Source organism: Aethalodelphis obliquidens, unplaced genomic scaffold, assembly GCF_003676395.1.
Source record: "Aethalodelphis obliquidens isolate GAN/ISIS:26980383/991018 unplaced genomic scaffold, ASM367639v1 scaffold11, whole genome shotgun sequence".
Classification (NCBI taxonomy): Eukaryota; Metazoa; Chordata; class Mammalia; order Artiodactyla; family Delphinidae; genus Aethalodelphis; species Aethalodelphis obliquidens.
This window is the reverse complement of record NW_020837955.1, coordinates 41,134,565-41,147,328: the sequence shown is the minus strand read 5'-3', so window position 1 is coordinate 41,147,328 and position 12,764 is coordinate 41,134,565. Positions and strand designations below refer to the sequence as shown.

The window sequence follows — 12,764 nt, the reverse complement described above, 5'->3', positions numbered from 1 at the left end:
CCTGGGAAAAATTGCGACGTACGAAAAACTGACCACTGGTGTCCTCAAAGCCCTCAAAGCCCCTCCTAAGCCATATTTCAAACGACCAGAGAAAAGCTTTATCCTGTGACAAGAATCCAGCCAGACTGGTGAGGGAGGGAGGGGAGGCCCCAGGGCTGTGACATCAAATCATGTAAGTGGGTGTCCCCCTTTGAGGGCAGCCTTTTGAACAAGAGAGGAAGAAAGGGAGGCCGGAGCTCCCACGGTTTAATGGGGTACCTGCTGGGACAGGAGCTGGCACTGGCTGGGCTCTGCCCCAGCGGGCTCCCACCCCCGGCACTCGTGCACATTGACAAAGGAGTCAAGGCCAAGTCTGCTCAACTCAGCAGAGCAGACCCACGGAAGCCCCGTCCCTGGGACACAGCCTGAAAACGCCAAGTCCTTTTGGGGTCAGAAACAAAATAACAAGGCTAAGTACAAAGGTCACTCAGAATAACACATGGTAACCAAGGAGCTAGGCGACAGGACATTCAAAAATCTTAGTTGAGAAGAAAAATGGAAGTAATTTGCTCCCTAGTACAAAAATCCTTGACTAATGTTCAGCTGGAAACGACCAAATAGATTTAAGGACATTAATAACCAAAAACGCCTGTGTTTACAGAATGGAAATGGAGTGACTTGCTTTGAGGACAAAGCAAGTGTAGCTGAGCAGAAATCAGAGCTCAGATCGTCTCGAGCCTTTGATGCCAGTCCCATCGCCCCCGGACTCCTGGACATGATAGCAGTACCAGCGACCGTCTGGTAAGCAGGAGGCCGTGCTCTCTATACGTGACCTCAATCCATCCACACAACAACCCTGTTTGGGAAGTATCATTGTCCCCATCAGAAAGAGGAGGGATCACACTGGGAGACAGTAAGTCACTTGCCCACAGCCTCAGCGTCAAGAGCCCCAGCCTGACCCCATCCCTCTTCTCCAAAGCCTGTGCTCTGAGTCCTGGGCTGGGCACCTGCCAGTGAAAAGCAAAGCCCGGGGCTCAGATCCACTGCTGGTTCTCAGACAGAGTAAACTCACTGCTGGGGGAGCCCAGCATACAGCCTCCTCCACTGCCCGGGACAGCTCACACTCGGGTCTGTCACTTCCTCCCCTCCCTCCACTGCTCCACTTTCCACTTCTCTTGGAAGCCTGGATGCCCTGTGAGCTCCAGGCACCTGGCGAGCAACCCAGCATCCCTGGAGAGGATGACGCAGCCAGTGCACCTGCCGGGGAGCATGGCTGAACGCTGAACACTCATTCCGGCATGAGCCTTTCTGCCAGATCATATTTAGCGTTGCTGGAACCCAGGCTTGGGGTGCAGACAAGTTTTCCTATCAATTCTTCATTCCCCACCCAATAAACAGAACAGCGAAACACCTGCCCAAAACGCTTCGGGTTTTTAGCACATGACCAAGGATCATTTTTCTCCTTCAAACTCTCCTCTGTCCCCTGCTGGAGTTTATATTTGTTTCAGGGAGAAAGAAAACGTTGTCACCGTTTTGGATCTCTCATCCAATATACTCTTGATTATATCTGAAACCTATTTAAAAACACACATTAAAAAATATATATTTACTTACTTCTTATTTCGCTGGGAATCAATATAAAAGGGTATGTTTGTTTTTCTGAAAGATATTGCTAATTTTTTTTATTTCGTAAGCTTTGACAACTCCTTTGAAGTATCGGCACAGCTGAAAGAAAGATATCAGGCTCACATTTCTGGCTCCGGGCCGGGAGCCGTGTGAGTTCAAAGAGGCTGCGAACCACATCAAAACTCCCCAGGTAGAACACCTGGGGCGGCCCTTGATGGACAAGGTTTGGGGAACAGCAGCCAGACTGAGAGAAGCAAAGAAAGCCAGTCTGGTAATCCCCAGACTAGGGGTCTCCCAGCCTGAATCCGGCAGACGCTCCCCCAGCCCCACAACTGTACACCTGCATATCTGTTGGAGGATTTAGTAAAACTCAAGGAAACCCGTTTTCCTCTGGTGCAGCTGATCTAAAACTCCAGCCGTCTAGAGTGTTATCCAGCACTCTGCTTTTGGAGAAAAACCCAAGTGACGCAACAGTGAGAAGTTAACTCTCCCAAAAAAGCCTTTCGGTATGTCTGGGGTCAGCATGTGAAACTAACACCCTGCTGAACACACCCATGAGCCTAATCCTACTCTGGGTAGACCCGGTACCCAGCACAGAGAGGATGTGGCCCCTGTGATGAACCGGGAACGGGAGGCCGCCCAGCTGGGGATGCAGCCGGGCGTGCGGTCGGCGGCAGCACCGCCCGGACCAGCGTGGACTGGGTGAAATCGACCAGCACACCGGGGTTAGGAGGGGCTCAGAGATGGCCCGGTGCCACACGTCTCTCTTTGGAGGTAAGAAAAGTGAAGTTCTGAGCGTTTGGGGGGCAGTTGGTTTTCTAGTCTAGAAGCCATTCTCTCGACCCTGGGGCCACGCTGGTTCTAGACACACCGCTTCTCGATGCCGGGTTTGGCTCACTTGCATCCGGCACACAGCCTGGTTTAATGCAGCCCGTGCACCCAGGCTAATGCACATAAAACACTGCACCTCCGCCTACCAGGTCATTCGCACATTGAAGAGTCAATGGCGTGTGTTGAAGAACGGATCTGTTCATGGAGCACAGATTAAAATACTTAATCATGCAAATTTTACATCATCTTTCAAATTATCACGCAAAAAAATATCGTTAACTGGCATGTCCCACCGTATTGATTTGATCTAGCGCTGTGGACGGCACACAAAAGGTGTCTATCTACTCATGTGGACTCTGAGTTTGTTCATGTATTCATTCAAACATCACTGTTTCTTACTGCATGCAATACACAGCCTCGGGTATTGGAGGGGACTAATAACCACAGTTTACGGAGTGCCAGCCATGTGCCTCGTTCTTTATATGCATCGACTGTCACTCTCACAACAGTCCTGTGAAGTAGAGATTATCACTCCCATTCTACAGGAGAGAACACTGAGGCATGAATCTTGAATAACTCAGCCAAGGTCATACCAGAACCAGGATTTGAATCCATACCTGAACCCAAAGTCCAGGCTCTCAGAGACATACCTTCCACCCTGAAAACACAAATGACCTGGTAGAGGAGATAAACAAGTCAACTGGAAATCAAAACAGATTCTCATAGCTACTTCAGGACAGGTAACCTTCTACAGAACTAAAAGGAAGAGAGATATCTCTTATGGAGAGAGGTTAGGAAGGCTTTGTGGAGACAGGCATTTGTGGGCCTTGAGGTATGAGTAGGAGTCCCGAAGATGGAGATAAAGGGGAAGGAGATTCAGAGTAGGGGGCTGAGCAGGCTCCATCTCTGAGAATCTGGAAAGCATAGCGGTGCCTTCGGGGAGCACACAGCCATTGGTTCACTAGGAGATGGCACGCCAAGAGAAGTGCTGAAGGCGATCTTGGAACACACAGTTTCTTCCTAGTGATAATCAAATATTAAGAAGGCCAGTCTTTATCCTAATGGGTATGTTTGTTCTTGTTTTGAAAGCAGAACCTCTGTAAGTGTAACTCAAACATTATAAACGAAAAAGACATGTCAAATAAAGGAACGGAGGACGGCGTCCATGGGGCTCCTGACTGATCTCCAGCCCGCCTCCTTGGGAGGTCATCTGAGGTCACTCTGGTCCAGGTCAGACAGTCATTTTAGCAAGTATGTCGGGCATCTCCAGAAACACTGTCAATGTGGTCCCTGGACAGACCTCTCTTATCTCTCCAGGATCCAGTTCAATCACATTAAAAAAAAAAAAAAGAGTGGTTGCCTATCAACCACAACGGACATGCCCTAAAAAGACACAAACTCCCCACATCCGCAGATGCGTCCCTAAAACGTTTCAATCCGTCCAGTGATGGTTTTCAGAGCCTCCTGTCAGGTACCTGCCTGGCTAGGCACGGAGGACACAGTATGGTCCTCAGGGAAATGACAATCCAGCATGTTCTTCCACAGCAGGGTGGAGGCTAGTGTGATTAGACGGATAAAGAAAACATTAGGAAAGTGTTGGGCTGGGTCAGGGGAGTCCACAAGTTTGATTTGGGACATGTTAAGTTGGGGGCATTTGACATCCCAGAAGAAAGGTAGAGTGGGCACCTGAGCCTGGGAATTGCAGAGGACTGGTCTGGGCTAGGATGTGCCTCTGACCTGGAAGGAGGGAGTTTTGCTAAAAGGGGGATGGCTTGGACTGGGATGACGGCAGCAGAAGGAGAGACAAGTGGACCAACGGGGGCACAGTTCAAAGGAGACCCACCTTCACATTCCAGCTTCATTGCTAACCAACCATCAACTGCTGTCAACTCCTCACACATCCACCTTCAATACGCCCCCTCTGCGGACCCCGGACCCCCATCCTACGGCTGCTGCAGCCACTCTCAGGGGTTGATGATTTGCTCACACACACGTCCCTGGACGGGAAGGGGTAAAGCACGAGGACACAGAGCTCCGGGAGGCTTCTGCAGGCTTCCTTGGAGGCACTGTCCCTGGCCATCTCGGGGCCAGGTGTCCCTCCACAGAAGTGAGAAGTGGCCCCCGTGCAGGGATTGTGGACCTGACCACGATGCTTCACATTCCCTCTGTGCCTCCACAGGGGTCCCGGGAGGCATCACAGTGACAGTAACATGAACTTCCTCAACCCACAACTCACTTGGCTGGGGGCGCTAACTAGGTATGGCTTTAAATCTAAAACCATCTGGATTCATCTGGCCTTCTACAGGGACAAATCTAGCTCTTAAGTCTCATTGACACATGGAAAGTCTGGGGATTTTGTGGGGAGGGGAGGGGCAGTTGCTGGTTCACAGGCATCACTAACACCAATGAACAAAGACCTCAGCCCCTGAGATCATGGTCAGAGGCAGTGTCACATTGGGGAAGGGCCTGTTTCATGTCACCACCTGGCCCTTTGCTCCCCGAAGGCTTAGAGCCTGTGCTCAGAAAGCCCAGATCTCAGTCCTATTCGCACACAGAGCTCTGCCCCATACCACGAAGGATGAGTGACCATGGCAGTCAGGAGGCAGCCTGGGCCACCGGCACCCACACTTTCACACCCTCCTTTGGCTGCGAGCTCTGGTTCTGAAAAGGCACAGACCTCCCTTGACCCCCTCCCTGCCACAGTTTATAGGGGCATGAGTCTATTTTGCAGAGGCAGGAATTCACTGACCTTTCCAGACACAAAGACCTCCAGGGACCCTGGGTCAAGAGGCACCGGGGGTCAGGAGCTGGCTGGACATGGGCCCAGAGACTCTGAAACACGTGACCAGCCTTTGCCGGTTTTGATCCAGTTCTGCCACCTCTCACTCTAGAATACAAGCACACACAGAGCCGGATTCCGCTTGCCTTGAGTTTCCTGGGTTGAAACTCTGGTAGAGAGGTCCTCTTCCGCGACAGATCGATATCACAATTCTGCCAGTATAATTGTTTCACCTTTCTAGAAAGGTTTGCCATGCCAGGAAGTAATTTAGGTCAAGTCCAGCACAATCACTCAGGGCTTGGCTACGCCTCTCCATCCTAGGGGGTTGTCTGGCCTTTCCCAGATGGTCCCGGGAAGCCCGCGGGCTTGGCGTTGCACTGCCCTCTGGCCCAGGAACTCTGACAGGTCACCCCGCTGACGCTGCGGGCCGGCCTGGGCCAGCGGGGCCTGCCCACTTCCCCCACACTCCCTGCCGCATCTCTGAGCCCCCAGCGGCATCCCACTCCGTTCCCCTCCCTGGGAAGGCAAGGGGCGCCTGGACAGCAGCGCACGCCCCTCCGGAGTTGGTGCAACTCGGAGTCGCTTCCTCCAAAGGCACCCGTCTCGTCTCGACCCCTGCGTGCGGCAGCCCCCAACACACCCGCTTGGCACCCCCCTCTCGGTCTCCCCTGCTTTCACACGCGTCCTCACTGTCGCCGTCCCCCCAGCGCCGTCGCCACCCGCAGACACACACGCTCCTCTGGTCCGTTTACCCAGAGGGAACGCGAGAGCTGCCAACCTGGTCGCCAAGTTGGGCTGCGGGGGTCCGGGGCCCGAGGGCCGGGGTCGCGCGGTCCCTTGACGCTGGCACCGGACGCGCCGCGGGCCGGCAGGGACCGGGCTCGGGGACCCGGCACCCCGGCGCGGCCGCTCCCGCGGCGGCGGCCGAGGCGGCGTCCCCGGCCTGCTCCGGCCGCCCCGGGCGCGCGGCCCCCGGTCCGCACCCCACGCACGCTCACCTCGGGGGGGCCGGTCCGGTCGCGCCGATCCCGCCGCCGCGGCGGCTCCGCATCTCCCGTGCGCCCGCCCGCCGCCCTCCGGGGCGCCCCGCCGTCCCCGCCGGGCGCGCAGGAGGGTCGTGGGGACGCGCGGAGACCGCGGGGTCCGGGCGCCGCCGCCCGCCGCCGCACCCGCGCCGCCCGCTGCCGAGCAGGAAATTTGTCCGGCCGCTCCCGCTGCTCCTGCGCGCCGCTCGGCTCGGGCTCCGCGGCGGGGGCGGGGGCCCGGCGCCGCGAGGAGCGGGGGCGACGCCTGGTGTCCGGCGCGGGGAGCGCACCCGGCGCCCGCCCCACCTGAGGCCACGGCTCCGCCCCGCAGGGATGGCCGGCGCCCGGCAGGGACCCGGCCATCCTGGACGTTATAGCCCAGGCTGGTGCCCCACGCGGAGACCCTGGCCGGGGCCCCAGTGCCCGGACCCAGGCATCATGTAGGGGGTCAGGGTGTGACAGCCACTTTTACGAGCGGGAAAGGCCCTACCCAGCCTTGGCCCTGGACACCAGGAAGTGGCGTGGCTGGGCGCCAGCTCGGGGCCATGCAATCGGTCCAGGAGAGCAGAGGGCAGGCACCCTGTACTGCCTCTGGTTCGGAGAAGTAGGGAGAGCCGGGAAATCTCCTGAGCTGGTATCTTCCTCTGTAAAGCGGGAATAAGGGTGGCCACTTGGTGGATGTTGAAAAGGGCTTCCTTGTCGTTAAGGCAATATCCAGCACACGCAGGAGGAACAGCGACTGCCAGAGGGGTCTGGACCGGCTCTTCTGGGGGACCGCTTTCCAGGTGACCTCTTGCAAGCTATTTAGGGAGGTTTCAGAGTAAAGGAGATTCCATGGGGAAGGGCAGAAAGGATACATGTTGTCTCATCTTGGTTCTGAGCCTTCCTGCTGTGCCCTCCACGTTGGTCCAAGGCCCCCGCCCTCATGAAGGATAGTGCATCCCTGTTGCAGGGACCTCACTCATTATGGCTTCTGAATGAAGGAGCCAATGGTGAGAAGGTGCTATTCAGGGTGTGTTGCCCCACCTTGTATCAGTAGCCAGCAGACCACCTTCTGAGACACTTGGGACCTGTTCTGGACAGAGCTGTAGACCCCAAAGGCTGAGCAGGATGGCCACCTATTGGCTGAGACCGTCCACAATGCAACTTCCTTTCCACAGGGTGTAAAGAGGGGTCAAAGAGTGGAGAACTTGAACTCAACTTTCTTGCCTTGCCCTGTCCATGCTGTCCCTGGGGGATCTTGTCCAGCGCCAGGACTTTAAAACACCATGTCTATGCAGGGAGCTCCAGAAAGCACAGCTCGTCTGGTGGTCTCCTCCAGGCTCTGGTCCTCCTGGCTGTCTACCATGGCAGACCCAACTCTTGCTCTGACTCTGTTTCTCGGCAGGCATCCTGTCTCCGCCTCCCCTCCCACCTCTAATCCATCCCTACGTCTACTTCCTGTCTAGCTCCAAAACGCCTCTTGAATGTGCCTCTCCTCCCCACTCCACTGCCTTCACTGATGACTGCAGTGGTCCGCCAACTTCTGACTCACTGTTGTTTAGGCAATCCATTCTAAGCACACCATCCAGGGGGACCCCTATGAATGGAACCCGGTCCTGCCAGTCCTCTGCTTAAAAGCCTTCGTTCCGAATAAAATCCAAACGCGTGGGAGGCTCTGCCTGACGTCTCAGCGGCTCCTGAGCCCCTCACCCCGTTCCCTGGGCTCCAGCCCCCAGGTCCATCTCTCAGGGTCAGAGCCCAGCTCTTCCCCACCTGAGACTCCCCTCCTTGGTACCTGGCCTGCGCCTTCTTCCTGACTGCCTCTGGAAAATCACCCTGCACCCCTCCCCTCGGGTCCTCTCTCACAAGGTGTATTCACTTGTAGGGCATCAGTCACGGCCCCCTCCTTCCCCCTCTCTCAGGGCTGTGAGCTCCAAGAGCGTCCACGCTGTGCCTCTCCCCATCACCTCTCCATCTCCAGCTCCTGTTGCAGCAGGATAGCCAGGAGGTGCCCAATAAAAGCCTGTGGGCTGACAGAACAGAGGAGGGGCGCCAGCCCCAGCGCCAGGCAGCCTGGTCACCCTGGAGACCAGCAGGTGGGCGGCTTCCTCCTAAGCGCGCCCTGGGGGAACAGCCCAGGTCAGGTGGGGCTAGGTAGCCCAGTGACTCCACCCAGCTGTCAATGTCCCTGCCGTGGTGGCCTCCAGAGCCAGCCTTCTGTACAGGAGGCGATCATTTCAAACTCTGATGAGCACAGTTTTGCTTGTTAACCCTGCAGGGCTGCAGAGGCAGAGACTGTGATGCAAGAAGAGAGAAACAAGTTGCCTTTGTCAGACATCTGCTGTTGGAAAGTCAGCAGCTGGGGGAACATGATGAGGGGCAGATGGTGCCTCTCTCCGGGGGAGATCCTCTCTGCTGGACCCCAGCGATTCTTCCCGGAATTAAGCAATATCCCTCCACCTCTGAAGTCTAAAGACATTCATCATTGTCGTACAAGAGTGTGTCGTCAGAGACATCGATCCAGGGTTGTGTTGATTCCCATTCGGAAACCCCTTGACCCTCCATATCCATCTTCCTTCCATCTCTCATGGGCTCAAGGCCCCTCCTGACATCAGAATCAATTCCCTTTTTCCCCTCCTAGGCTCTGAGGACCACCCCCAGCCTCTTGCCATCCTGAACACCTACGTACTCTCATCTTTCGTGACCCCAGGACATGGCCCTTCTTACCTCCACAGCTTCCTCTTTAGCCCCTGACGCACTTCCTGTTTAAACCACCATCGGTTTCACATACGCCGTCCTCCCACCTGTCTCTCACCTCCTCCCCTTCACCAAGCCATGCAGCTCCTTTCCTTTAAAACACAGCTGGAGGCAGTTTTCCTGTGTCTGGTAATGTTAACTGTAGTTATGTGTCTCATTTTCCATTTTACTGGAGGACTGGAGGACCCTACCCGGCCTTTGGATTTCTCTGCAGTAACCCAGATAATGCCCGTCATGCTTTAAGGGCTCAACAGATGCCAGTCAAAGTTAAAATGCTGAGGCCAGAAATGGTCTCTAGAAGAATAAGCAAAAAAGGCAAAATTGGTATGTAGACAGAAATCAGAGTTTGCTTTTAAACATTGTCCAGAAACATTAACATAAAATTGCTCAAATTTGGGAGATAAAATCAGAAGGTCTTGGTGACTGTTGGCTACAGAACAGGGCAAGGAAGGAAGACTGATTTTTTTTCTTTAATTTTTATTTATTTATTTACTTAATTTTGGCTGCATTGGGTCTTCGCTCCTGCGCGAGGGCTTTCTCTAGTTGCGGAGAGCAGGGGCTACTCTTCCTTGCGGTGCGTGGGCTTCTCATTGAGGTGGCTTCTCTTGTTGCGGAGCACAGGCTGTAGGCGCGCGGGCTTCAGTAGTTGTGGCTCGCGGGCTCTAGAGCGCAGGCTCCGTAGTTGTGGCACACGGGCTTAGTTGCTCCACGGCATGTGGGATCTTCCCGGACCAGGGATCGAAACTGTGTCCCCTGCATTGGCAGGCAGATTCTTATCCACTGCGCCACCAGGGAAACCCAGGAAGACTGATTTCAGGACCTGTCCCCACATAGAGAAAACTCAGGATGGATGGCTATTCCAATCTCTAGAATGTGCCAGAATGAGTAACTCTAGTGGATCCAGAATTTTCCATTTTTACATTACCCATCTATCCTACTCCCTCCTCTTTTCCCAAGTTATGCCCAAGTATTAACATTTACTAATCAGTGAAATCATGAGGACAGACCCTTTGCTGGAATTTCCCTTTACCCTTTTCTTCTTGGATTACTTTTCATTGTTGAATAATATATCATGTATTATAGAGATCCTAAATGTACAGTTTAATAAATAAAGACAAATGCATCTATCAAGATATTGAACATTTACATCACCCCAAAAAGTTCTCTCATGCCTCTTCCCAGAAAATCTCCCACTCCTGCCAAAGACAGCCCCTGTTTTGATGTCTATTACCATAGATAGTTTAACCTGATCTAGATCTTCATATTAATGGAATCGTACAGAATATACTTTTTTATTTCTAGTTTCTTTCACACAGCAAAACCTCTTTGAGTTTCATGCTTTATTACCTATATCAGTAATTTAGGTAATGTATCTTTTTTCTCTCTTTGCTTCAAAGATTTTCTCATTTGTTTTTTTAAAAATTTGATTAAAATATGTCTTAGTGCAGTTTTCTTTGTCTCTATCACACTTGGGATTAGTTGTACTTCTTGTTCATAAGGTATATAATATAGTTTATAATACCTAGTTTATAGTTTTCATCAAATTTGGGAATTTTTCAGCCATTATTTCGTCAAAAATGTTTTCTGCCTGCCCTCATTTCTGGGACTTCATTTATATGTACATGGTATAGCCTAATATTGTCCCATAAGTCACTGAAGCTCTTTAAACTTTTAAGCCATTTTTTTCTCTGTATTTCAGTTTGCCTAGTTTTTATTGCTATATATTTAAGCTTGCTAATCTTTTCTTTTACAGAGCTTAATCTTCTCTTAAGTCCACCCAGTGAAATTTTTATTCAGATATTGTATTTTTAGGTCATAGAATTTTTATTTGGTTATTTTAAAACTAATTTTTATTTCTCTGCCAAGTTTCTTCATATGTTTATTTATTGTATTCAGCTTTTCCATTAAATCCTTGAATATATTCATTATAGCACTTATAAGTTCTTGGCTAATTTTAACATCTATGTCATCTTTGAATGTGCATCTATTGAGTTTTTTGGTCCTGATTATTTTCCTGCTCCTTTACAGGTCTATTTTTTTTTTTTAATCGTTTGCAGGATGCAACATTCCTGAGAGTTTAGATTGCTTGAGCTTTTGTTAGAATAAGTCTGTAGAAACCCTTTTAGGTGAGAGTAGCCCCAGTTTTATGACAGACTTCACTGAAGTCTCATCCTGATAATGTACAAGTTAGTATTCTATGGAAGACTTCAGGAGCTCTTATGCAGACCTCTAGAACTTCTTTTCTGCACAGATTTATTCTGCTTTGGCACCCTGTCTCACACATTCCAGCCTCCCCAGTAGCCACAAACTTTGATTTCTGTTCCTCTACTCAGACACAAAGCTGCTCTCTCTTTGGGCTTTACTTCTCTGTGCTGCAGTTCAGAAAACTTCCCAGTCAGAATGCTGGGGTTAATGTTGTAATCATTTCATATGTTTCCTTTCTTTCAAGGATCACAGCCTTCCACTGATCAAAACAAAACAAAACAAAAACAAAAAAACTTTACCATGTGTGTCTTTCCAGTCTTATACACTTTTATATGGCGGGAAGATAAGTTTGATATCCTTACTTTGTCATGGCTAACACAGGATTTCCTACGTTTATTTTAAATATTTATTGCATTGTTTTGTAATTATCTATATGGAGCCCTTCCCCCAAGGCTTGGTCTAAGTCATTTGTGCATCTTTAGCCCCTACCAAGCACCTTAAATGGTGCAGAGTGAATGATTTTTGAATGAATGAACTAATATATATGTGTATATATATATGTGTGTGTGTGTGTGTGTGAATTCAAGTTTTATGTTATGTGCTGTTTAGAATTGTAATAGTTTAGTTATGTGGTTATGTTATTTAAATAGCAGTTAACTTTATACTTTAAAAAAATAGGGAACACATATACATGGCTCAAAATGAAAAAGGTTCAAAAAGTGAAATAATGAAAAACATGTCTCCTTGCTTCCTTGTTCCCCAGACAACCAGTTCGCCTTTTTTTGAGACAAAGTTAGTTACCAGTTTCTTGTCTAATCTTCCAGAGGAATATTAGGCATTTGCAAACATACATATATATATGAATTTTCTGTTGACTAAATTGCAAGATATGGGTATTTTTCCATAGTGGTACTTATAGACCTACTTCATTCATTTTAGTCACTGGTTCATTTTAGCCATTTTAGCCACATTTTACTCAATATGTGGTTGCCCCAGAATGTATTTAACTCTGCTTCTGTTGTAGACCACATAGGTTATTCCCAGTCGTTTTCTAATACAAAAACAGCTATGTGGAATATCCTTGTTATATGTCATTCATATGTCGTTTCAAGTATATGAGTATATGTGTGAATATAGAATTCTCGGTCACTGGATCCAGGTTGTTTTTTTAAAAATAGATTAGCAGTACGTGTGTGTGTGTGTGTGTGTGTGAGTGTGTGCGTGTGATTCTTTGGAAATAAGTTTTCACTATGTGAGTATGAGTACAGTTACCATTCCACCTGTAATGACAAATAGCATTAATTACTTCTCTTCTTATATGATTAAGAAAGTTTGATTCAATCCCTTAAGTAAACTGACATATAGAAACTGGAGTAAATACCATTGGAAGGACAAATAATAAAACAATTCAGCACCTTCCATGATCTGCTTCAAGGGATGCATGGAATTCCCTCCTATTCCCCACTCAAAAAATCATAAATGTTTATGCTTTGGCAAAAGTATATTTTTTCCTCAACTTCTTTGAAAAACTTGAAGACCTTCAATGGATTTCTGGCAGAATGAAATGACAATTTCTTTAT

At 50.2% G+C, this 12,764-nt stretch overlaps 1 long non-coding RNA gene across 1 annotated transcript in view; it reads right to left on the bottom strand.

Annotated features, from left to right (window-relative positions):
- Window positions 1-6,411, bottom strand: part of LOC113623536 (uncharacterized) — a 76,250-nt gene extending 69,839 nt beyond the window's left edge. The window contains exon 1 of the long non-coding RNA XR_003433968.1: window positions 6,214-6,411. This is a non-coding gene — a long non-coding RNA (uncharacterized LOC113623536). The remainder of the gene's footprint in view (window positions 1-6,213) is intronic.
- Between the last annotated feature and the right edge of the window lie 6,353 nt (window positions 6,412-12,764).